The 26183-nt window shown below is 37.3% G+C and overlaps 1 protein-coding gene across 2 annotated transcripts in view; it reads left to right on the top strand.

The window, feature by feature from the left end:
- Positions 1-26183, top strand: part of NAALADL2 (N-acetylated alpha-linked acidic dipeptidase like 2) — a 1631204-nt gene that overhangs the window by 1316953 nt on the left and 288068 nt on the right. The window lies entirely within an intron of this gene.

Genomic DNA, 26183 nt, shown 5'->3' with positions numbered 1-26183 from the left:
CATCCCCATGCACCAGCCCCAAGCATGCTGTATCCTGCGTCAGACATAGACTGGCAATTCAATTCTTACATGATAGTATACATGATAGAATGCCATTCTCTTACATGTACCCCAATGTTGATCGCAGCACTGTTTATGATTTAACTTTTTTAAGAACTGTTTTTTATAGATGAGGGAACCTTAGTATATATACAGAATCTATAGCACCATTGTTTAGTCACAAAGTTGTGTCCAACTCTTTTGAAACCCCAGGGACTGTAGCCTACCAGGCTCCTCTGTCCACAGGCTTCTCCCGGCAGGAGTACTGGAGTGGGTTGCCATTTCCTTCTCCAAGGGGTCTTTTTGATTGAAAGATGGAAGTCATGTCTTCTGCTTGACAGGCTGATTCTTTACCGTTGAGCCACCAGGGAAGCCTCTTAGAGCCATGGTAAAGATTGAATGCTTACCATGCTTGTAAGAGACTTGGCTAACGTTGTGTATAGTAAGGCTTCATCACCCATAGCTACCATCAGAATTATTATTATCTGACTTGCACATTATTGGGGGAGTTTCAAAACTTTTTTGATAAGGTATTAGTGGGAGGGAGGAGTTTGCTAATCATTAAGAAAAGCATACTTCTAAGGCTGACTAGATGGGTTATGAAGAGTTGGAAGATCTGAGGGCATAATGGGAGGAAATTTGGAAACAGGTCCCAGTGAAGTTCTCTGAGCTTGGGTGTTAGTTTCTCAGTCATGTCTGACTCTTTGCAACCCCATGGACTGTAGCCCATCAGGTTCCTCTCTCCATGGAGTTCTCCAGGCAAGAATATTGGATTGGGCTGCTATTCCCTTTTCCAGGAGATCTTCCCTCCCCAGGGATTGAACTTGAGTCTCCCACCTTACAGGCAGATTCTTTACCATCCGAGCCACCAGGGAAGCCCAAGTTCTCTGAAGATATGATTATAATGTGAAACTCCCCAGGATAACTCACGGGCTACATGGGGTGGCAAATGAGTCCGATAGGACTTAGTGACTAAACAACAAAAACCTCAGGCTAAAGTTTATCCCCTAGAACTGGATTAGTCTGAATCAGTTTTTCAGATTATACACAGAATGTCTAACTCCCGTCATCAAAATATTTTCTACTGTATTTGTCTCCAAAAAAAAACTAATTAAAAGAGAATCTTCTGTGTTTTATAACTAATGACCTTGTTTATATTGCTTTAGTGTGGGAAAAAAATTTAATAGATTTGTCCCTTACAAAATGTGAAAGCTTGAGATGAGATAATTTTGTATGGTGAACTGTCCAAAGAAGAGATAATAGCCTTTGCTTTCTGTGTTAACCTATAATAAATATTTGTATGCAGTTATAAAGAGGAATTATAAACATTGAAAGACTTTATCCATGCTTTAAAGAATGTTTATCCTATGTCAATCAGTAAAAGCAGATAAGGAAATTAGAGCTTTTCCCATGCGATGAAGATAAAATATATATTATGTTTATGTATTGCATAGTATACTATATGTGTAATATGATATGTAATGTCTACCACTTATTGAATACTTGCTTTGCTAAATAGTTCTACATTAGGAAATATTTTAAATTACCTTGTAGAAGGAAATGGCAATCCAATACACTATTTTTCCTTGGAAAATTCCATGGACAAAGGAGCTTGACAGGCTACTGTCCATGGGGTTGCAAAGAGTTGGATGCAATTTAGCAACTGAGGTATATTGCTTTATCTCATTTATCATTTACAATATCCCTATGAGTCACCTTTTATTACTGGCTTTTTTTTTTTTTTTTTTTTTTTGCTGTGGATGAAATGGAGCTTAAAATCAAGTAGCTTATCCAAGATCATAAAGCTAATAAATGTCCAAGATAGAAGTTTATCTAGATCTCTTTAACAGTAATCCTCAAATATTACAATAATCCTCAACTATTACATTAAAGTTTGCAAATTTGTAGCCCAAGGGATAGATCCAGTCCACAGATATCTTTTGTTTGTTCTGAGCTTTATTGAAAGCTTGAATTTCTGGAAGCAATGGATTCTTTTTCCCATGGAAACAATTGGCTAAATTGTGCATTGGTGCTGCTGCTAAGTCACTTCAGTCATGTCCGACTCTGTGCGACCCCATAGATGGCAGCCCACCAGGCTCCCCCATCCCTGGGATTCTCCAGGCAAGAATACTGGAGTGGGTTGCCATTTCCTTCTCCAATGCATGAAAGTGAAAAGTGAAAGTGAAGTCACTCAGTCGTGTCTGATTCTTAGCAACCTCATGGACTGTAGCCTACCAAGCTCCTCCATCCATGGGATTTTCCAGGCAAGAGTACTGGAGTGGGATGCCATTGCCTTCTCTGAAATTGTGCATTACAATTACAATATTAAAAATATTTCTTCAACACCCCTTTCTACCAAAAGTTAGGAAATGAATGATCCAACAGCCTAAAGGACCACATGTAACACCAGACTCCTGTCACCTCTATTACCTGTCTGGAGGCTGTAGAAACTGGGTTTGTTATCTTTGTGCTCAATATCTTTGCATTTTAAGTAAAAGCAGTTAAAGCCATAGTCCCTTTCACTTTAAAAATTGTATATGCATTCTAAGTATGCTAGCATTATACTCAAGTTTTTAAAGAAATTACTTATTTATAATTTATTTAGGTGATTATAATGCAAGCCTTAGAATCTCTGACAGGATTTTTAATCTAGCAAGATTGATTATGAATCTAGTATATTCAATTTCCACAAGTAAGTAGTGATAATAAGAGAAAAACTACCTGTAGGAAAGTAGACTAGGGCTGTAGATACCACTTTTGGGAAAGATATTGAACATTATTAGTGCTAACATTTTTTAAATGAAATATGACATTTTATAAGAAATACTCCCAATATTTCATACTATCCATATTCTCACCAGTAAGTTTTCCCTGTAGTTTCTCTGGATGTTCATATATTGCATAGATTGCTTGAAATACCTTTCATCTTTCAGCTTTTCTTGGCATCTATACTCTAATTTTACAATAGTTAAATTTCACAAATGAAAAGCAATCTGTGGCTTTGCCAAATGTTAGAATTATTCCACCTCATAAGATATCACCTTGTTAATTGAAATGTCTCTAGTTGTAAACTGCATTTAAATAAGGTTTTCACTTTGTAAACATCGTTGCACCTGTTAGAAGAAGCATTTTGCACAGATTAAATACAATGCCGAGATTACTGAAAAGAAAATGAAAAGACAGATGCTTTCTGATTAAGAGTGCAATATTTATGACAAGCTGGTGGTCCAATGCACATTTCTTCTGTCACTTAACAGCTGTTTCATATAATTTTTGTTCCAGTTCAGTATATTTACTCTCTATAGGGCATGACAGAGGGTCTGACTTTCTTAGTATATCAATAGATCAATCCGTGCCCTAACAAGTTTTATACCACAATTTGAAGCTCTGGTTCCTCACTCTGTTTGACCTTACATTTTTTTGCTCTTCTGCTTGAAAAATTCTATATTAAACCCAATTTACCTCTATAACAGAGCATTTAACATTTAAATTATAATGAGATAAAAGGGTATTACAGGTTTTATATAACAGAGATTTTTGCACAATTGTTTCAATATCTCTTGGTACCCCAGCAAATGAGAACCAAGCAGCATAAGTATTTGGAAACTCTTACTAATTCCTTTTAAGTTAGATGACTTTGATATAAATTCTGATTCTTAAACTGCTATACAAAAGCATGAATGCATGTATGTGTGAGAAAGAGACAACTTTAAGGTAATTGGGCAGTATAAAAATAATTATTTGTGCAGATGCAATACAGATGCAATGCATACATACATATTTTGGAGCAAAACATCTCATAGTTTACATGGTGATTATGTTTTATTCTACTGTATAAAGTTGAAAAAAAACTTACATTACTTAGAGATTGTTTTGTCATTTTCATTTTTTGTTGGGAACATAGTCACTGTCATTATTATGTTGATAGGTAATAGCTGTTCAAAAGTCAATTAAAACCTTTTTATTTTAGAAACTGAAGAGTTATACACAACTATGCAAAAACTGAAGTGTTTTTTTGTAGTGCCTGATAGAATCTGTTTCATACTGTAGCTACACAACAAATTAATGTCATTTAGAAATGAGATTTTACCTTTGCTATTTCAAAATGGACCAATTCCAAACAGGATAGAAAGGGGTTTTTCAGTGTTCTTTCAAGCTCATTTGTTTTCTAAGTTATTTTAGGAAAAGAAGACTGTCAGATAAAAATATATGGTATGATTATTTTCAGATCTTAGAGTAAAGGTTTCAAAATATTTTGTTCTAAAACCTATTTGCATTTATTAGTACTGAACACTCCAAAGAAAAGAGCTTTTTGTTTATGTGAGTTGTTGTTCATTCATCAAGTCATGTCTAACTCTTTGCAACCCCATGGACTGCAGCACACCAGGCTTCCCTGACCTTCACTATCTTCAGGAACTTGCTCAAACTCATGTTCATTGAGTCAGTAATGCCATTCAACCATCTCATCATCTGTCGTCCCTTCTCCTCCTGCCCTCAATCTTTCCCAGCATCAGGGTCTTTTCCAATGAATTGGGTCTTTTCCAATGAATTGGCTCTTTCCGTGAGGTAACCAAAGTATTGGAGCTTCAGCATCAATGCTACCAATGAATATTCAGGGTTGATTTCCTTAAGGATTCAATGGTTTAATCTCCTTGTTGTCCAAGGAACTCTCAAAAGTCTTCTCCAACACCACAATTCAAAAGCATCAATTCTTCAGCACCTTTTATGGTCCTACAATCACATCTGTATGTGACTGCTTTGTCAGCAAAGTGATTTCCCTATTTTTTAATATGCTGTCTAGGTTTGTCAGAGCTTTTCTTCCAAGAAGCAAATGTCTTTTAATTTCATGGCTGCAGTCACCGTCTGCAGTGACTTCGGAGCCCAAGAAAATAAAATCTGTCACTGCTTCCACTTTTTTCCCCTTCTGTTTGTCATGAAGTAATTTGGAAGGACTGGTGTTGAAGCTGAAATTCCAATACTTTGGCCACCTGATGGGAAGAGCTGACTCATTTGAAAAGACCCTGATGCTGGAAAAGATTGAGGGCAGGAGGAGAAGGGGACGACAGAGGATGAGATGGTTGGATAGCATCAGACACTCAATGGACATGAGTTTGGGTAAACTCCGGGAGTTGGTGATGGACAGAGAGGCCTGGTATACTGCAGTTCATGTGGTCTCAAAGAGTTGGACACGACTGAGTGACTGAACTGAACTGAATGCAACGAGATGCCATGATCTTAGACTTTTGATTGTTGAGTTTTAAGTCAGCTTTTCTACTCTTTTTTTCACAATCAACAAGAGACTCTTTGGCTCTTCTTCACTTTCTGTTATTAGGGTGGTTTCATCTGCATATGTGAGGTTGTTGATATTTCTCGTAGAACTTTTATTTCAGCTGTGCTTCATCCAGCCTGGCATTTCATGTAATGCACTCTGCATAAATTAAATAAGCAGGGTGACAATATACAGCCTTGATGTACTCCTTTCCCAATTTGGAACCAGGCTGTTGTTCCATGTCAGGTTCTAACTCTTGCTTCTTGATCTGTATATAGGTTTCTCAGGAGACAGATAAGGTGGTCTCAGTTCAGTTCAGTTCAGTCGCTCAGTCGTGTCTGACTCTTTGCAACCACATGAATCGCAGCACGCCAGGCCTCCCTGTCCATCACCATCTCCCGGAGTTCACTCAGACTCTCGTCCACGGAGTCTGTGATGCCATCCAGCCATCTCATCCTGGGTCGTCCCCTTCTCCTCCTGCCCCCAATCCTTCCCAGCATCAGAGACTTTTCCAATGAGTCAACTCTTCGCATGAGGTGGTGAAAGTACTGGAGTTTCAGCTTCAGCATCATTCCCACCAAAGAAATCCCAGGGCTGATCTCCTTCAGAATGGACTGGTTGGATCTCCTTGCAGTCCAAGGGACTCCCAAAAGTCTTTTCCAACACCACAGTTCAAAAGCATCAATTCTCCAGCGCTCAGCCTTCTTCACAGTCAAACTCTCACATCCATACATGACCATAGGAAAAACCATAGTAATGTCTCTGCTTTTGAATATACTATCTAGATTGGTCATAACTTTTCTTCCAAGGAGTAAGCGTCTTTTAATTTAAGTCACCATCTACAGTCATTTTGGAACCCAAAAAATAAAGTCTGACACTGTTTCCACTGTTTCCCCATCTATTTCCCATGAATTATGGGACTGGATGCCATGATCTTAATTTTCTGAATGTTGAGCTTTAAGCCAACTTTTTCACTCTCCTCTTTCACTTTCTTCAAGAGGCTATTTAGCTCCTCTTCACTTTCTGCCATAAGGGTGGTGTCATCTGCATATCTGAGGTTATTGATATTTCTCCTGGCAATCTTGATTCCAGCTTGTGTTTCTTCCAACCCAGCGTTTCTCATGATGTATTCTGCATATAAGTTAAATAAGCAGGGTGACAATATATAGCCTTGATGTACTCCTTTTCCTATTTGGAACCAGTCTGTTTTTCCATGTCCAGTTCTAACTGTTGCTGCCTGACCTGCATACAGATTTCTCAAGAGACAGGTTAGTGGTCTGGTATTCCCATCTCTTTCAGAATTTTCCATAGGTATTCCCATATTTTGAAGGATTTTCCAGTTTGTTGTGATTCACACAGTCAAAGGATTTAACATAGTCAGTGAAGCAGAAGTAGATGTTTTTCTGAATTCCCTTCTTTTTTTTGTGATATAATGGATGTGGCAATTTGATCTCTGGTTCCTTTGCCTTTTCTAAATCCAGCTTATACACCTGGAAGTTCTCAGTTTACATACTGCTGACGCCTAGTTTGAAGGATTTTGAGCATTACATTAGCAGCATGTGAAATTAGTACAATTGTGCCATAGTTCGAACATTCTTTGGCATTGCCCTTCTTTGGGATCATAATGAAAACTGACCTTTTCCAGTCCTGTGGTCACTGCTGCATTTTCCAAATTTGCTGAGATACTGAATGCACTAATATGTGTAGATATTAATATTTACCATGTTAGAAGTAAAAACTGAAGAAAAATATATAGTATTTATTAATTTTTTTAAATATCAGTACATTTAAATGAATATAAATAACTTATTTTTATAAAAGGTAATTATCAATTTTTAAAATATCAATATCAATTTTTAATTTAAAACTATAAATACATTTAAATGAATATAATTTTTTAAATATAAAATCATTTAAATGAATATAAATAACTTATTTTTATAAAAGGTAATTATATTTCCCAAGAGAAGAAAACACAAATGAGAAGGGTACACTATTTTATATTTTGTCATTCTTTTTAATGTGACAATACTAAACAGATAGCTCAACTCTCATATTGGTTTTTGCATTCTGTTGTAACATTGTTTTGCTAGAAATGGTCATATAATGACAGACATTTTTATTTTATACTGAAATGGCAGGTATTTGTTTCCTGAAGGTTAGTTCGAGTGTGGAATCTGAAGCTCTATTACTGAACTTTGTATGCACTATACACTCGTGAATGTAGCATGAAAATGAAAGTGAAAAAGGCATGTAATGTTACTATCATTATGAAAATAGATTAGTCTCAGTGTCACTTTCAGGTCTCTGAACCACATTTGGAGGGATACTGATTTGAGAGAATGCCTTGATTAAACTATTCTACAGTTGGCCTTCTGCATCCACAAGCAGAACCTGTGGATATGGAGAGTCAATAGCCACTGAGTCATTTTATATAAGGGACTTGAACATCTGTGCATTTTGGAATACATGGGTGAGTGTGTCAACAGATACTGAGGGATAACTGTAGTTTAGTTTTTATAATATTGACTAGCTGTTCATCTTTTCCCTGTTCAAGGATTTGAACTATGATTTCATATTAACCTGTGTTTATCTTTTCTGGTCATCTTTGAGTATTGCCATCACATCCACGTGATAAACAGCATGAAATAGGGAATGTAACACTCTCATAAACTGTGACTCTACAAAGAATTCTGCTTCTTGGAAGCCTTCTTTTAGAAGGGAAGGTTAAACCCCAATCAACAAATCAGCAGTTACAGAGCAGACTTGGAAAGCTCTGATTGTACAGTATATGAAATGCCTGTCACAGAAGGAGTGCTATTAAAGTTGGCGTATGCTTCCAAGAGCCTGAGGAGTAAACACAAGAAATTGAAATATGAGACAGATATTGAAAAAACAAAGAGTGGATAAACTGTTAAGACTCAAATGGATAATTCAAAAGATCATATTTCAAATTGCCTAATATTCTGAAATGACTGCGAGGAGGACAGATTTCCCCTAGCGATTGTCCTTGCTTGGATTTCTAAATAAGGACATTTATTCTGAATGCCTACAATCACTGGGTCAGAATATATCACATATGCACTATATTTCAACTAGAATGCTGTTTTCAGAAATGATCTTGTGATCATGCCTGTTATGAGGGGATTTTTTTTTAATGAAGTTTTTGATAATTTCAATGATACTAGTTACAACAGGTTTTAGTGGTAAACTAAATTGTAAATTTGGCAGCATGTGAGTTAAGAATATAGGGCAACTCCAGAGGTGATTTATTCAGATATTGGCCCATTCTAACATGTTCATTAATTTAACCAGAAGTTATTAAGCATTTGCAGTAATCCAGCACTATGTTAGACACGCAAAGATGAATTTTAAAAATACCCTCCTTTCCTCACAGCAGCCATGGTTTAGATTGGGACTCAGACATAAATGACAATCTATTCCTGTATTTGTGCCAGGAAAATCCCATGAAGAGAGGAGTTTGATGGGATACAGTCTATGGGGTCACAAACAGTTGGACACGACTGAGCAACTGAGCACGCATGCACACAGACATATAAACTATCAAGTAAAGTCAGAATAGTAGAATTTGTCTTAACTGACTGCCAGTTAACCGATTTGTGGGGTTAATTGACAGCTTGCATTCCCTTAAAACATAATGATTAGTGCTCGAGGATCCTTGAAGTTCATTGTAGGGAGGTCCTTCCTGAATTTTTGCACACCCTGTTCTTTTTTTCAGTGGTATGTTTGCCTGTTGTCAGCTCTATTCTTAGACCTATATATGCCCTTTGCATTCATTTTTAATAGCTAGGTACTTTGTTATATAAAGTTATGAATCATGAGTATAAAAACAATAATTTCTTAGACATTTGTAGTTGTATCTTTCTAAAAAGTATGTTGCTAATAAAGAATTGGTGTGGAATGGTCCAGGCAACTCTCAAGATTGGGGGAAACTTTAGTCATCTAAATGGATTCCATGCTCGGTATACTTCAAAAATGTTTTTAAAAATTCCACTTTAAATCAAAGGCAACATGAAAGCTATATAATATATGACACAAGAAAGAAATAATAGAACTTTATTCAACAGATCAGTATTCAGAGACAAGGCCTTGGCTTTACATCAAATTATTGGCCAGCAAACATACATATGCAAGTTTTAAATTAACACATATAATATCTTACATGCACAGTTTTTTTGGTTTGTTTTATGGATCACATATTTGAACCATCTTATGGATAATTAACCCGCCGATTTAGTGGGACATATCATATTGACTAAGAAGGCCTCTAATGTAGAGAGAAGTGATAGAGGCAAGGTGGTATCAAGCAAAGTTGTGTTTAAGAAATACTGATGTAACATTTGTGGTAGATGTTGTTTTGCTCTAAATCCTTTAAATATGTTTATTTTATTTAATCTGTGTCCTTATAACTAGCACTTCGCTAAAGTATTACTACTTTCATTAAAGATAAAACTGAAGTACAAAGTGGCCAAGTACAAACTTGGCCAACATCACACATATATCAAGCGATGGAATTAGGATTCAAACCTGACACTCTAGCAATAGATTTCTGAACTCTTTTCTCTACTCTTACACTCTTTCACAAGATTTTTTTTTTTTTAAGGTAAAATGAGTTCTAAAATGCTTTCCATTTGTCACAACCGATTTGATCTGTGAGTCAGGAAGAACCCCTGGAGTAGGAAAGGGCAACCTACTACAGTATTCTCGCCTAGCAAATCCCATGGGCTGTGATCCATGTGGTCAGAGAGAGTGTGACACAACTGAGTGACTGAGCACACTAACATACGTGCTACCTGCTTCTCCCACTCCCACTGCATTCAGAGTACAGAGCAATGCTATGGAACTTTATTCTCATTTTTCATAGTTTCCTTTGCAAAGATTCTAAGCATCTCAGATTTGAAAACTCTCAAAGTTAGGCAACTGCAAGTGGGTAATATTTCTTAACGAGATTTAAAAGGACCCATAATTTGACTGTCATGACAAAACTAATATTAGTGTTCACTTAAAATAGTTTATGTATTTTGTATGAAAGAGTCTAAAATTAGATTCTAAGCTATCAAAAGTTTACAATTCCAACAAATATAAGTGAATGGATTAAAAAGCAGTAGAGGAAAAATCTGGTAAAATCAAACTACTCTAAACATGACCATTGTTTCCTAAATTTTAAAAACAAAAACTGAATATGGTTTTTCTTGTCCGTTCTTTCTTTGTAAAATGATATTTTAATTATCCACTTAATGTGAAGGCCAATAGCCTTAAATGTGTTGTCCTATCTTCTGTTTCCTAATTTTATTTCCAAAGTAATTTTGGAAGATGAGGTGATGGGCAAGTTTGTCTATTCTAATTTCAATGATAGCGCCACATTTCTTTAAGGAGAATGTTTGACATCTAAACCCACTTGGGGAACTAATTAGGTGACTTTTTAAAATGAATAATTAAAATGTTAAGAACAGTATTGGTACCCATATGCTGTAACTATAAATTTCAGAATGAAATATCTAGAGCTCACATAGCTGTGGATGGTGATTAGGGTCATGAATCAATTTCCTTCTCCATTCTTTCTACACCTTCTTCCTACTATTCAGTGGCTAAAGTATCTGAGTTTTTACATAAGATGTTACAGAAAAAAAATGAATGAAACTTTTGGCCAACCTGATATTTTATTTGCATCAGGAATTGTAGATCTTTTCTGTTTCATAGCTTATAATGTCTCACACAGAAGGTTATTGTTGTTGGTGTTGTTGTTTTAAATAAGCACATGTTTCTATAGAAACTACAAGTAAAGATACAACAGTGGCCTTGAAATCTCATAAATGTTAAAAAAATAAAAACATGAAACGAAGCCAAGGCCACTTAGCTTATAAAGTTCATTACTGCTTCCTTATGAAAGTTCTGGCTTTTATGTTAGTCTCAAGAGAGCTTTCAGTTGTCTTCTCTTTTCATGAGGCTTCTGTCCCTGAGACTGTAATTGAATGGAGTGAATTCTGAAAGAGAACAAAGTATTAATCAGTATTCTCATTGTGACAGCCTCTTGTCAATAGCTTTAGCATTGAAATTATCCTGACCCAGTTTTCTCATATCAGTGAAGAACATTTTAAGTCTAAATAGTGAAGTGTTTCTGTGGTACTGGTAAGTGGGCAAAAGTACAAAAAACATAAGCTGTAGCTTTATGCACAAGGTCATTTTCAGTTTTTCTTTTTTAAAAATAAATTTATTTATTTTAATTGAAGGTTAATTACTTTACAATATTGTATTGGTTTTGCCATACATCAATAAATTAGTATCTTGTCATTTATTTTTATTTATTGGTAATTCTTAACAGAAAATTTACACGTGCTCCATGTTTAAAGATAATTTCTAACTTATGACTCACACACACACACATATGTATATATGTATATGTGTATACATGAAAGTTGAATTAAAAGAAATTTGTGTTAATATTACTGAGACCTAGTCTTTGAAACAATAAAGTTAGATTAGGATGCGGATAATGGCAAAATAATGAGGTTCAGTTCAGGGCACGTCTTCCTGTACTGGCCACACAGCACAGGTTAGGAATAGTTGTTCCATTGACAGTCGTTGGTTTGCAGACTCCCACAAATTCAGGGGTGATTTTGGATAATCCAAATGGTCACAGTGAGATCAAAGGCCTCTTTGGTTAAAGGATAGTCCCTAAGAGTGTTGGTTCTAGAGATGTGCCTGGCCCTGACTTTCTCTGATGGACTGATGGAAAAGAAACACTTATAAATTCACTTACATTTAGAGCAAGAGTGGTCATTAAACCCAGGTGGCATAATCCACTTCTCTAGCACAAGGAGAGAGGAGCTTAGAGGGGCATGGTACTTGACTGAGGAGATGAAAAAAGTACAGACTTAATTCTTCCTATTCACAGCAGGTCACTTCTATATACAGCTCCTCCTTCTCTTCTAATCTCCCTTTCTGTATGTTTTCTTCTTTCTTTCATCTATTTTCTTAATTCTTTCTCCTTTTTACACTGTCTTCTTTCACCTTTTCCTGAACATATGGTCTTTCTCTTCATGTCCTTTCATTCTTCTTTCATCCCTTGCCTTTTATATAAAATTTTTACTCTTACTCTGTTTTCCCCCTCCCCATTTTCTTTATTTTCAGTATTTTAGTCAACTCTGAAAATTAGTGTATTTCAACTGACTGATGCCTGTAACTTGCTTACAGATGAGGTCATGGCCTGGTTTTCCCCTAACACAAAGAAGCAATTGTATAAATAGACACCATTATGCTAAAGGGTTAACACTAAATATTTAAGTATTATAACTCAAACTGAAAAAATACTCTTAAATAAAAATGCTCTTTCTTCATGATTTGACAAATACATGCCTAAAGTTATCAGGAAGTTTTGAATATAGTGTTTTTAGACTCCTGAGAATCCTATGCCAAAATGTGATGACAGAGGAAGAAGTGGTTCCTCAGCCTCTGATCTTTGATCCTTGGCCTACTCTTCTTTCTCTGCCCACCCTGACTCTGTCCCGTACCATGAAGGGGCTCATGTATATGTGTGTGAACACCCCAGTCTGCACTTTTGAGCACAGCCCACAACAGCCATAAACAACTGATCCTCACTTACTCCCTGCGTCTATGATCACACAGTGGAAGCACAGTCTTTCCTGGAGGTATGGATCTTAAGAAGAAGACTGCCAAATCACTGCAAGCAAATCTGGGGTCATCTGAGAAGGGAATTCAGAGACTCTAAAGTTCAGAGTAACTATAACTTGAACCAGAAAGGAAGTCATAGACCATGAGTGGACACATCTGTCTGTGTTGATTTAAGACCTAAAGACCTTGGAAATGAAAATAACTAAAGTCTAGATCCTGAAGTTTAGGTATGCCAAACTACAGAAAGCCCTGGTGTAGGACAGATAAGTATTCTTGAATAAACTTGCTCAAATGCCTTGAGTGTGTACTCTAAAATGAGTTGCTAAGAAAACTAAAGATTGAACCAAATATTATAAGATCATTGGCAGTATCAGCTTGGTGTTGGCCTAACCTAGCTTCTAAATGGTGCAGCTATTCAGTGGTTGTGAGCTTGAGCCTATGAGATACTCACTACAGCAATATGATTCCACAATATGATTGAAAATACATTCCAAAGTTTCAAGCTTAAAGAGGCATAAAAAGAAATAAGAAGTTGTCAGAATAAAGAGTCTTCAGTTAAGGAGACAGTGTCTTTGAGGCGTGTTTTAAAGCAATTATTAATTTAAGAACACTTTTCTAAACAAAGGAATACATGATAGAACCTTGAACAAACTGAGCAAATTTCAAGTGCTAACGTTCTGCCATTTATTTCACTTTAAAGATTATGACCATGTACTAAGAGAAGCTTGTAAGACTGTGTATGTTATGAGCCCAAATGGTGTGTGTATGCATACCAAAATATTTTCAGTAATATTTAAAACTTTTTAAAATTTATTTATTTATTTTTATTGGAGAATAATTCCTTTGCAATGTTGTGTTGGCTCCTACTGTACAGTTTTTACATTTTTCAGTTTGCCAAGTTTGTACTTATCAGCTGGTCCTATATTAATCAACCAAAGAAGAGATAAATATTATTAGAATATCTGCATTTTTCTTATGTACTAAGGCAATTACTAGAGATAAAAAGAAGTATAGAACGTTTTATTCAAGGACTTTTATCTCTTTGAGATAAAAACAAAGATGTGGGAGAGATTTGCAAAGAGCAAGACAAGAAGAAATTTCCATTTGATTTGGCATTTTTATCATCTGTTTATAGACTAGACCAATTTCTGGTTGCCTAATAAATTTTATTTGATTTCTGATTGTAAGTTATCTCTTCCAGTAAGTTACACACAGTTACAGAGCATCTATTCTTTATTTTTGACAATTTAAAAACTTATGTTTATTAATTAATACTGTAGGTGTTTAGGGATTAAATATCCACATTTAAATGATGAATATGTCTAAGAAGCCATTACAAGGAAAATTAGAAAATATTTATAACAGAATAAAAATGAAGAGTGTTTTTTATAGTTGTTGTATACAGCTGAAGCTTCTCAATGCAACTAAATACAATTTGGAATCTTGAATAAGGAATGAAAGTAAATAATGAGCATTAACATAAAACTTTGTAAAATTTGAAGAAAATCTGTCCTTTAGTTAATGATACTGTGTATGTGTATGCTCAGTTATATCCATCTCTTTGTGACCCCGTGGACTGTAGCTGCCAGTTTCATCAGTCTATGGAATTTTTCAGGTAAGGATAATGCAGTGGGTGGCCATTTCTGCCATAATAATGTGTCACATGAAAATTTCTTATTCTTTTCTTTTAACCACATCACTTCAGTTGAGTCACTCAGTCATGTCCGACTCTTTGCGACCCCATGAAGCATAGTACGACAGGCCTCCCTGTCCATCACCATCTCACGGAGTTCACCCAGACTCACGTCCATCGAGTCCATGATGCCATCCAACCATCTCATCCTCGGTCATCCCCTTCTCCTCCTGCCCCCAATCCCTCCCAGCATCAGAGTTTTTTCCAATGAGTCAACTCTTCTCATGAGGTGGCCAAAGTACTGGAGCTTCAGCTTTAGCATCATTCCCTCCAAAGAAATCCCAGGGTTGATCTCCTTCAGAATGGACTGGTCGGATCTCCTTGCAGTCCAAGGGACTCTCAAGAGTCTTCTCCAACACCACAGTTCAAAAGCATCAATTCTTCAGCGCTCAGCCTTGTTCACAGTCCAACTCTCACATCCATACATGACCACAGGAAAAACCATAGCCTTGACTAGACGGACCTTAGTCGGCAAAGTAATGTCTCTGCTTTTGAATATGTTATCTAGGTTGATCATAACTTTTCTTCCAAGGAGTAAGCATCTTTTAATTTCATGGCTGCAGTCACCATCTGCAGTGATTCTGAAGCCACTGTTTCCACTGTTTCCCCATCTATTTCCCATAAAGTGATGGGACCGGATGCCGTGATCTTTGTTTTCTGAATGTTGAGATTTAGGCCAACTTTTTCGCTCTCCTCTTTCACTTTCATCAAGAGGCTTTTTAGCTCCTCTTCACTTTCTGCCATAAGGGTCATGTCATCTGCATATCTGAGGTTATCGATATTTCTTCTGGAAATCTTGATTCCAGCTTGTGTTTCTTCCAGTCCAGCATTTCTCATGATGTACTCTGCATAGAAGATAAATAAGGAGGGTGACAATATACAGACTTGATGTACTCCTTTTCCTATTTGGAACCGGTCTATTGTTCCATGTCCAGTTCTAACTGTTGCTTCCTGACCTGCATACAAATTTCTTAAGAGGCAGGTCAGGTGGTCTTGTATTCCCATCTCTTTCAGAATTTTCCACAGTTTATTGTGATCCACACAGTCAAAGGCTTTGGCATAGTTAATAAAGCAGAAATCAATGTTTTTCTGGAACTCTCTTGCTTTTTCCGTGATCCAGCGGATGTTGGCAATTTGATCTCTGGTTCCTCTGCCTTTTCTAAAACCAGCTTGAACTTCAGGGAGTTCACGGTTCATGTATTGCTGAAGTCTGGCTTGGAGAATTTTGAGCATTACTTTACTAGCATGTGAGATGAGTGCAATTGTGTGGTAGTTTGAGCATTCTTTGGCATTGCCTTTCTTTGTGATTGGAATGAAGACTGACCTTTTCCCATCCTGTGGCCACTGCTGAGTTTTCCAAATTTGCTGGCATACTGAGTGAAGCACTTTCACAGCATCATCTTTCAGGATTTGAAACAGCTCAATTGGAATCCCATTGACCTCCACTAGCTTTGTTCGTAGTGATGCTTTCTAAGGCCCACTTGACTTCACATTCCAAGATGTCTGGTTCTAGATTAGTGATCGCATCATCATGACTATCTGGGTCATGAAGATCTTTCTTGTACAGTTCTTCCGTGTATTCTTGCCACCCCTTCTTAATATATTCTGCTTCTGTTAGGTCCAGACCATTTCTGTCCTTTATCGAGCCCATCTTTGCATGAAATGTTCCCTTGGTATCTCTAATTTTCTTGAAGAGATCTCTAGTGTTTCCCATTCTGTTCTTTTCCTCTATTTCTTTGCATTGATCACCGAAGAAGGCTTTCTTATGTCTTCTTGCTATTCTTTGGAACTCTGCATTCAGATACTTATATCTTTCCTTTTCTCCTTTGCTTTTTGCCTCTCTTCTCTTCACAGCTATTTTTAAGGCCTCCCCAGACAGCCATTTTGCTTTTTTCCATTTCTTTTCCATGCGGATGGTCTTGATATCGGTCTCCTGCACAATGTCATGAACTTCATTCCACAGTTCATCAGGCACTCTATCTATCAGATCTAGGCCCTCCTGTGCCTGTGCATCCAGGGCTCCTGGGGTTGCTCCTCCTGGCAGCTGGCCCTGACCTCGGACACAGGGTAGCTCCTCTCGGCCGTTCCTGCACCATCGCAGCCTGGCACTCTAGGGCACTGCCCCTGACCTTGGACGTGGGATAGCTCCTCTAGGCCATGCTTAGTGAGCCACCCTCGCTTAGTGCTTAGTAGTATTTTTTATATTCTCAGAATTGGATTAAAATTTCAATCCTCATTGAAATTTTTTTAAAAAATCACTAAAATAATAAGCTTTCCAGGTATTTAACAGTAATAATAGGTACCAGAATGAATGGAACTGTATCACAGTTTTGAGTGAATATAAATTAAAATCTAGGCTTCTATTCATACTTAGTCAAACTAGTGTAACAAAAATATAAAATTTTTTGCTAAGAAAAATTCATAAGCTTTCTAAAGTGTGTGTATTATAAATACTATTTATTAAGCTTTTCTACTATACTTGATAAAGGCTTGAAAAAGAACAACCAAAAAAAAAAAAAAGATAGAGAGAGATGGATGAATTGAAAAACATAAACTAAATGAAATGAGAGCAATGAATATTAAATAGAGAAAGTGAAACAAACGTGATAAAAGATCATCATATAGTCCAGTTGTTTTTAAACATTGCTGCTCATCAAATTCACATCAGGAGCCTTGGAGAAAAAAAGCAATACCTGGGCATTTGTATTATTCAAATGATTACAGGATAATTCTAATGTACACCTGAATTTTAAAAAGTGGTTATAGATTTTCATATTGTATAGTAGTTATAGTGATATAGAAATCTACTATATTTTTTGAGCAATCATCATACAATGGTATTAAAATGGTTACATAATGACAGTAGTAAATAGTACCGGTTTTCACAATCAATAGCCAGAAAAAATAAAAGATAATTGCAATTGCAGGCCATAATGGAAACAAGATTAACCTAACAGTATAAAATAATTATGTACAATTTGAGGAGTTAAGTAGAGTGATGTAGTAAGTGGAAGTGCATACATGGACATGTTTTCATCTACCCAGCCAATCTATGTATTTTGGTTGATGTGATTAATTCTAACTTTATCGGAGTTCCCTTGTATGCTATTTGTTATTTTTCCATTCTTCCTTTTAATATTTTTTATTGTTGTTGTCAGTTTGATTACTGTGTGTCTCAGTGTATTCTTCCTACAGTTTAACCTGCCTAGGACTCTCTGTGCTTCCTGGACTTAGTTGACTATTTCCTTTCTAATGTAAAAAACACCTGGAGTAATAAGCAAATTTGGCCTTGGAGTACAGAATGAAGCAGGGCAAAGGCTAATAGAGTTTTGTCAAGAGAATGCACTGGTCATAGCAAACACCCTCTTCCAACAACACAAGAGAAGACTCTACACATGGACATCACCAGAGGGTCAACACTGAGATCAAATTGATTATATTATTTGTGGCCAAAGATGGAGAAGCTTTATACAGTCAGCACTATACAGTCAGCAAAAACAAGACTGGGAGCTGGCTGTGGCTCAGATCATGAGCTCCTTATTGCCAAATTCAGACTTAAATTGAAGAAAGTAGGGAAAACCACTAGACCATTCAGGTATGACCTAAGTCAAATCCCTTATGATTATACAGTGGAAGTGAGAAATAGATTTAAAGGACTAGATCTGACAGACAGAGTGCCTGATGAACTATGGACAGAATTCATGACATTGTACAGAAGACAGGGATCAAGACAATCCCCAAGAAAAAGAAATGCAAAAAAGCAAAATGGCTGTCTGAGGAGGCCTTACAAATAGCTGTGAAAAAAAGAGAAGTGAAAAGCAAAGGAGAGAAGGAAATATATAAGCATCTGAATGCAGAGTTCCAGAGAAGAGCAAAGAGAGATAAGAAAGCCTTCCTCAGCGATCAATGCAAAGAAATAGAGGAAAACAACAGAACAGGAAAGACTAGAGATCTCTTCAAGAAAATTAGAGATACCAAGGGAACATTTCATGCAAAGATGGGCTTGATAAAGGACAGAAATTGTATAGACCTAACAAAAGCAGAAGATATTAAAAGGTGGAAAGAATATACAGAAGAACTGTACAAAAAAGATCTTCATGACCCAGATAATAATGATGGTGTGATCACTCACCTAGAGCCAGACATCCTGGAATGTGAAGTCAAGTGGGCCTTAGAAAGCATCACTACGAACAAAGCTAGTGGAGGTGATGGAATTCCAATTGAGCTATTTCAAATCCTGAAAGATGATGCTGTGAAAGTGCTGCACTCAATATGCCAGCAAATTTGGAAAACTCAGCAGTGGCCACAGGACTGGAAAAGATCAGTTTTCATTCCAATCCCAAAGAAAGGCAATGCCAAAGAATGCTCAAACTACCACACAATTGCACTCATCTCACATGCTAGTAAAGTATGCTCTAAATTCCCCAAGCCAGGCTTCAGCAATACGTGAACTGTGAACTCCCTGAAGTTCAAGCTGGTTTTAGAAAAGGCAGAGGAACCAGAGATCAAATCGCCAACATCTGCTTGATTATTGAAAAAGCAAGAGAGTTCCAGAAAAACATTTATTTCTGCTTTATTGACTATGCCAAAGCCTTTGAGTGTGTGGATCTCAATAAACTGTGGAAAATTCTGAAAGAGATGGGAATGCCAGACCACCTGACCTACCTCTTGAGAAACGTATATGCAGGTCAGGAAGCAACAGTTAGTACTGGACATGGAACAACAGACTGGTTCCAAATAGGAAGAGTAGTATGTCAAGGCTGTATATTGTCACCCTGCTTATTTAACTTATATGCAGAGTACATCATGAGAAACACTGGGCTGGAAGAAGCACAAGCTGAATCACGATTGCCAGGAGAAATATCAATAACCTCAGATATTCAGATGACATGACCCTTATGGCAGAAAGTGAAGAGGAACTAAACAGTCTCTTGATGAAAGTGAAAGAGAAGAGTGAAAAAGTTTGCTTAAAGCTCAACAGTCAGAAAACTAAGATCATGGGATTTGGTCTCATCATTTCATGGTAAATAGATGGGAATGCAGTGGAAACAGTGTCAGATTTTGTTTTTCTGGGCTCTAAAATTACTGCAGATGGTGACTGCAGCCATGAAATTAAAAGATGCTTACTGCTTGGAAGAAAAGTTATGACCAACCTAGATAGCATATTATAAAGCAGCGATATTACTTTGCCAACAAAGGTTAGTCTAGTTAAGGCTATGGTTTTTCTAGTAGTCATATATGTATGTGAGAGTTGGACTGTGAAGAAAGCTGAGCACCAAAGAACTGATGCTTTTGAACTGTGGTGTTGGAGAAGACTGTTGAGAGTCCCTTGGACTGCAAGGAGATCCAACCAGTGCATTCTAAAGGAGATCAGTCCTGGGTGTTCATTGGAAGGAATGATGCTGAAGCTGAAGCTCCAATACCTTGACCACCTCATGCAAAGAGTTGACTCATTGGAAAAGACTCTGATGCTGAGAGGGATTGGGGGCAGAAGGAGAAGGGGACGACAGAAGATGAGATGGCTGAATGGCATCACTGACTCGATGGACATGAGTTGGAGTAAACTCTAGTAGTTAATGATGGACAGGGAGGTCTGTCTTCCAATTCCCAAAGAGTCGGACATGACTGAGTGACTGACCTGGAACTGGAATGTTAGGAAAGTTTTGAACTATCATCTCTTTAAATATTTTCTCAGATCCTGTCTCTTGTCTCCTTCTGGGACTCCTATAATGTGAATGTTGGTGTGTTTAATGCTTTGTCATAACTTAGGTTATCATTTTTTTTCCCAGTCTTGTTACTATAATGTTTGCAGCAGTGATTTCCACCATTCTGACTTCCAGGTCACTTATCCAGTCTTCTGCCTTAGTTCTGCTATTGATTCATTCTACTGTATTGCTCATCTCTGTTTGTTCTTTAGTTCTTCTAGGTCTTTGGTAGTCATCTCTTACATCTTCTCCATTCTTTTTTGTTTTTTTGTTTTTTTGAGATCCTGGACCATCTTTAACATCACTATTCTGAATTCTGTTTCTGGAAGATTGCCTATCTCCACTTCATTTAGTTGTTTTTCTGGGGTTTTATCTTGTCCCTTCATCTAGAACATAAGCCTCTGACTTTCATTTAGATTAACTTTCTGTGATATGGCTTTTTTCTGGCAGCTGTGGGATTGAAGTTCTTGCTTCTTCTATCTGCCCTCCAGTGGAAGAGATTAAGAGTATTGTGTAAGCTTCCTGATTGGAGGAACTGGTGGTGGGAAAAACTGAAATTTGCCCTGGCAGACAGAGTCATGCTCAGTGAAATTTTAATCCCATTGTCTGTGATGGGGGGCTGCACTCACTCCCTGTTAGTCATTTGTCCTGATGTGACCCATCCCTGGAGTCTATAGGCTCTATGGTAAGGTTAATAACAACCTCCAAGAGGGCTCACTCCAAGGAGCACCACCCCCATCCCCATAGCAAGCCACTGTCGACCCTTGCCTCCACAGGAGACCCTCTAATACTAGCAGGGAGGTCTGGTTCAGTATCCTATGGGGTCATTGCTCCATTTCCTCTGGGTCCTGGTGCATACAAGAATTTGCTTTTGCCCTCCAAGAGTGGAGTTTCTGTTTCCCCTAGTCTTATGGAAGTCCTATAATCAAATCCTGCTTGTCTTCAAAGTCAGATTCCCTGGGGATTCCTAGTCCTTTTGCCAGATACCCAGGCTGGGAAGCTGCACTCCCTCCCTGTTAGCTATCTGCCCTGATATGACCCAGCCATCAAGTTTATAGGCTGAATGGTAGGGTCATGAGTTCAGAGCCTACCTCTGGACATAAGGCCAAAACCTTCAGTTCTGTGAGAGAACAGAGGGAGAACTTCTTCCGTATTATTGTTGTCTAGTTTGTGATCTGCCCATCTGGCAGGGACAGGATTTGATTTTATCCTGATTGTGACCCCTCCTACCATCGTGTTGCAGCTTCTCCTTTGTCTTTGGACAGGGGATATCTTTTTTGGGTGGGTTCTAGCATCTTCCTGTTGATGGTTGTTCAACAGCTAGTTGTAATTTTGGTGCTCTTGCAGGAGGAGATTTGAGCAATATTTTGAGTGAAAATATACTTGGATATTTTTAAACAGAGGATCATTAGAATCTCTGTGCTTGATTCTTATTGAGGTAAATATAAATTCTGAGCTAAGATACAAGTCAGAAAACTGGAAAGAACCTAAGGGATGTTAGTTAAGAATTTAGTCAGAATTAATTCAGTTTTCTTATATTTTCTTAGTAGTTACGATTCTTTTGGTTACGTCTGACAAGAGAATCAAGATGTAGCATAATATAAATTATTATACTAGAAAGCAAAAATAGTTCTACTCTTTGCTTGAAACATAGTTATTGGTAATGTTACATTTGTGAATGGACACTTTTTTTAAATTAATATTTTGATAGTAGCTACTATATGTTTACAAGGGGGCTTCCTATATGGGACTAGTGGTAAAGAATCCACTTGCCAGTGCAGGAGACACAAGAGATGTGGTTTTGATCCCTGGGTTGGGAAGATCCCCTGGAGGTTGAAATAACAAACTGTTCCAGTGTTCTTGCCTGGAAAATTCCATGGACAGAGGAGCCTGGCAGGCTACAGGCAATGGGGCCACAAAGAGAGCAACTGAACATGCACATATGCTTACCAACCATAATTCTTCTTCTTTTCTTCCTTCCTTATCTCTAATCAAATGTTAATCATGCTATGTATATATTGTTCTTACTTAAGATAATATTAATGAAATTTCTCAAATTGTTTTATAAAATAATAATCCATCAGAGAGAGTACTCCAAAATTCATTGTCAGTCAATCAGTCAGTCAGTTCAGTTGCTGTCATGTCCAACTCTTTGCAACCCCATGGACTGAAGCATGCCAGGCTTCCCTGTTCATTACTAACACCCAGAGCTTACTCAAACTCATGTCCATCAAGTCAGTGATGCCAACCAACCATCTCATCCTCTGTCATCCCCTTCTCCTCCCACCTTCAATCTTTCCCTGCAACAGGGTCTTTTCAAATGAGTCAGTTTTTCTCATCAGGTGACCAAAGTATTGGAGTTTCAGCTTCACCATAAGTCCTTCCAATGAATATTCAGGACTGATTTCCTTCAGGATTGACTGGTTGGATCTCCTTGCAGTCCAAGGGACTCAGTACAAGAATCTTCTTCAACACCACGGTTCAAAAGGATTAATTCTTCAGCATCCAGCTTTCTTTATGGTCCAATTCTCGTATCCATACATGACTACTAGAAAAACCATAGCTTAGACAAGATGGACTTTACTGGCAAAGTAATGCCTCTGCTTTTTAATATGCTACTTAGGTTGGTTATAGCTTTTCTTCCAAGAAGCAAACGTCTTTTAATTTCATGACTGCAGTCACCATCTGCAGTGATTTTGGAGCACAAGAAAATAAAGTCTGTCACTGTTTCCCCATCTACTGGCCATGAAGTGATGGGCCAGATGCCATGATCTTAGTTTTCTGAATGCTGAGTTTTAAGCCAGCTTTCTCACTCTCCTCTTTCACTTTCGTCAAGAGGCTCTTTAGTTCTTCTTTGCTTTCTGCCATAAAGTGGTGTCATCTGCATATCTGAGGTTACTGATTTCTCCTGGCAATCTTGATTCCAGCTTGTGCTTCATCTAGCCTGGCATTTCACGTGATGTACTGGCATTTCATGTGATGTACTCTGCATATAAGTTATATAAGCAGGGTGACAATATATAGCCTTGATGTACTATTTTCCCAATTTGGAACCAGTCTGTTGTCCCATTCATTGTAGAGATCATTTTAGAAATTCATTGTAGAGAGTGTCATTATCCTGATACCAAAACCAGAAAAAGACACTAGAAAAGAAAAATTACAGGCTAATATATCTGGTGAATATAGATGCAAAAATCATCAATCAAATATTAGCAAGCCAAAGTTAGTTATATATAAAAATGATAATTAAACCTAATAATCCTTAATATAATTGTATTATAATTAATGCAACTGTTCCCTATTATTGGATATATTTTTCTGCATTGTTTTGTTATATTGTAGGTAATATTTTGTGGAACAATTTTAAACTCAATGTTTGTTCCTCTTTCTAGTTCTTTTGGAATGTTATTTGTATGCATAAAGTTTGAGTCAAAGTATGAATATTTTAAATTCCATATTTTAAAAAACCTTCCTAAATGGTTCAGTTCAGTTCAGTCGCTGAGTCGTGTCCGACTCTTTGCGACCCCATGATTCGCAGCACGCCAGGCCTCCCTGTCCATCACCAACTCCCGGAGTTCACTCAAACTCACGTCCATCAAGTATGATGCCATCCAGCCATCTCATCCTTTGTTATCCCCTTCTCCTCCTGCCCCCAATCCCTCCCAGCATCAGAGTCTTTTCCAATGAGTCAACTCTTTGCATGAGGTGGGCAAAGTACTGGAGTTTCATCTTCTGCATCATTCCTTCCAAAGAACACCCAGGACTGATCTCCTTCAGAATGGACTAGTGGGATCTCCTTGCAGTCCAAGGGACTTTCAAGAGTCTTCTCCAACACCACAGTTCAAAAGCAACAATTCTTTGGTGGTCACCTCTCTTCACAGTCCAACTCTCACATCCATACATGACTACTGGAAAAACCATAGCCTAAATGGTGGTGCATTTCAAAACCATTAATAAAAGAACAGTAGCGTGTTTTTTAATCTCATCCTTGCTAACATTATGCATTAAAAATATCTTTACCAATCTCTAGGTAAATGTTATCCCACTGTTTTGATTTCTCTTATGTTAACTTATTCAATATTAATTTACTGAGTGATGAAAATATTTTTAAGTATATCCAATGTAGAGTCTGCATTTGGAAATGAGTATGTTGGCATATATCAAGATAATTAAATCCCCTTTCTACAAGGAATAATATGGCACAAGTGTTAACAAAGGAGCTAGTCTAAGACAGGATAAATTTTATAATTTATTTAATAATCAGTCACAGGATGATATTTATAAAGGAGTGTGTGTTCAAGTTTGCTGAGACATGAATCTTTCTGCAAATCAACATACATTTTGAAGGATGAACTTCCAGAAGCTTTAAAGCACTTGGATTACTGAAGCTAGAAAATAGAAAATGTGTGACAACTTGGTTGACAGGTGTCAGAGATTGCCTTGTGGAATAGTTCCAATATGTTGTTTCAAACTAATGCAAGGAAGCAATATATTTTGCTCCTTCAACAAGGTCAATAGTAGTTCCTAAGAGGGTGGGAGACAGGGGTCAATGAAAAGAAATGCAGTTAAAAATATACATAAATCAGCAATTAATGATTTCAGGGTCATAATCTTAAACTTGTAGGTATTTTCTTTTAGTACTGAACAAAAGTATATGTGTGTGCTTAGCGATAGCGCGAGAGTGCAGGTTGTTAAGAGTCCCAGAGCATGATTAATGTCTCTGTCTAGTGGGCATGCCACCCCTTCAAAATAGCCGGTGCTGTTACTACACTATGATTAACCTGTAAGGCAACAGAAAAATAGACTTGTACCACACTACACTCTATCATTCCCTGATGTCGTTTTTCAAGAAGTACCATAGAAAAAATGACACTTCATAGAGGGTGAATGGGTGGGTGGGTAGGGATTAGTGTGGGAGATGGAAGATAAAGTTTTCTGAATTTCTGTGCTTCTCATGATATCTTTGTTTTGTCTGTTTTATTAATGGATTCTATCTATGCTTTCATATATAATATGTATAAAGCATATCTCTGAAAATAAGGAATAGGATTTGGCTTATTTTAAATAGAAAATATAATTCTGATGCTAAAAGAAATACCAGACTTGTAAGTCTAGAAGTTTCCTAAAAACATGTTGCTGCTGCTGCTGCTGCTGCTAAGTTGCTTCAGTCATGTCCAACTCTGTGCTACCCCATAGATGGCAGACCACCAGGCTCCCCTGTCCCTGGGATTCTCCAGGCAAGAACACTGGAGTGAGTTGCCATTTCCTTCTCCAATGCATGAAAGTGAAAAGTGAATGTGAAGTCACTCAGTCATGTCCAACTCTTCGCGACCCCCTGGTCTGCAGCCTATCAGGCTCCTTCGTCCATGGGATTTTCCAGGCAAGAGTACTGGAGTGGGGTGCCATCGCCTTCTCTGAAAAACACGTTAGACCTGTTTATTTTTGTGAGAAATGTTTCAGAGAAAGGGAATTATTATCCTGATACCATGATATACCACAAATATATCATGGTATCAGGAAAGGAATTTGAGGCTTTGCTTCCTTAAAAATATTAATCATCATCATCAATTAAGTTTAATTGAGCACAAACTATGTCCAGAACACCCTGCTATGCATTAAAGAACATGTAAAGCTATGCCACAAACCATAGTTCTCGAGGGATTCATAATCTCTTTTGAGTATCGAGGCTCATCCATGAGCATTAACAAATGAATGACAATAAAAAGAAGCCAAGGCTCAGTGCCAAGTGATTTCTGTAGATAAGAAGGGTATCTGAGCCATAGTAAACAGAGTGATTCATTTAAATTTTTCATTAGTTTTACTT

This window comes from Capra hircus, chromosome 1, assembly GCF_001704415.2.
Source record: "Capra hircus breed San Clemente chromosome 1, ASM170441v1, whole genome shotgun sequence".
NCBI lineage: Eukaryota > Metazoa > Chordata > Mammalia > Artiodactyla > Bovidae > Capra > Capra hircus.
Note: the sequence above shows the minus strand (reverse complement) of the source record. Positions and strands in the feature narration are given on the sequence as shown.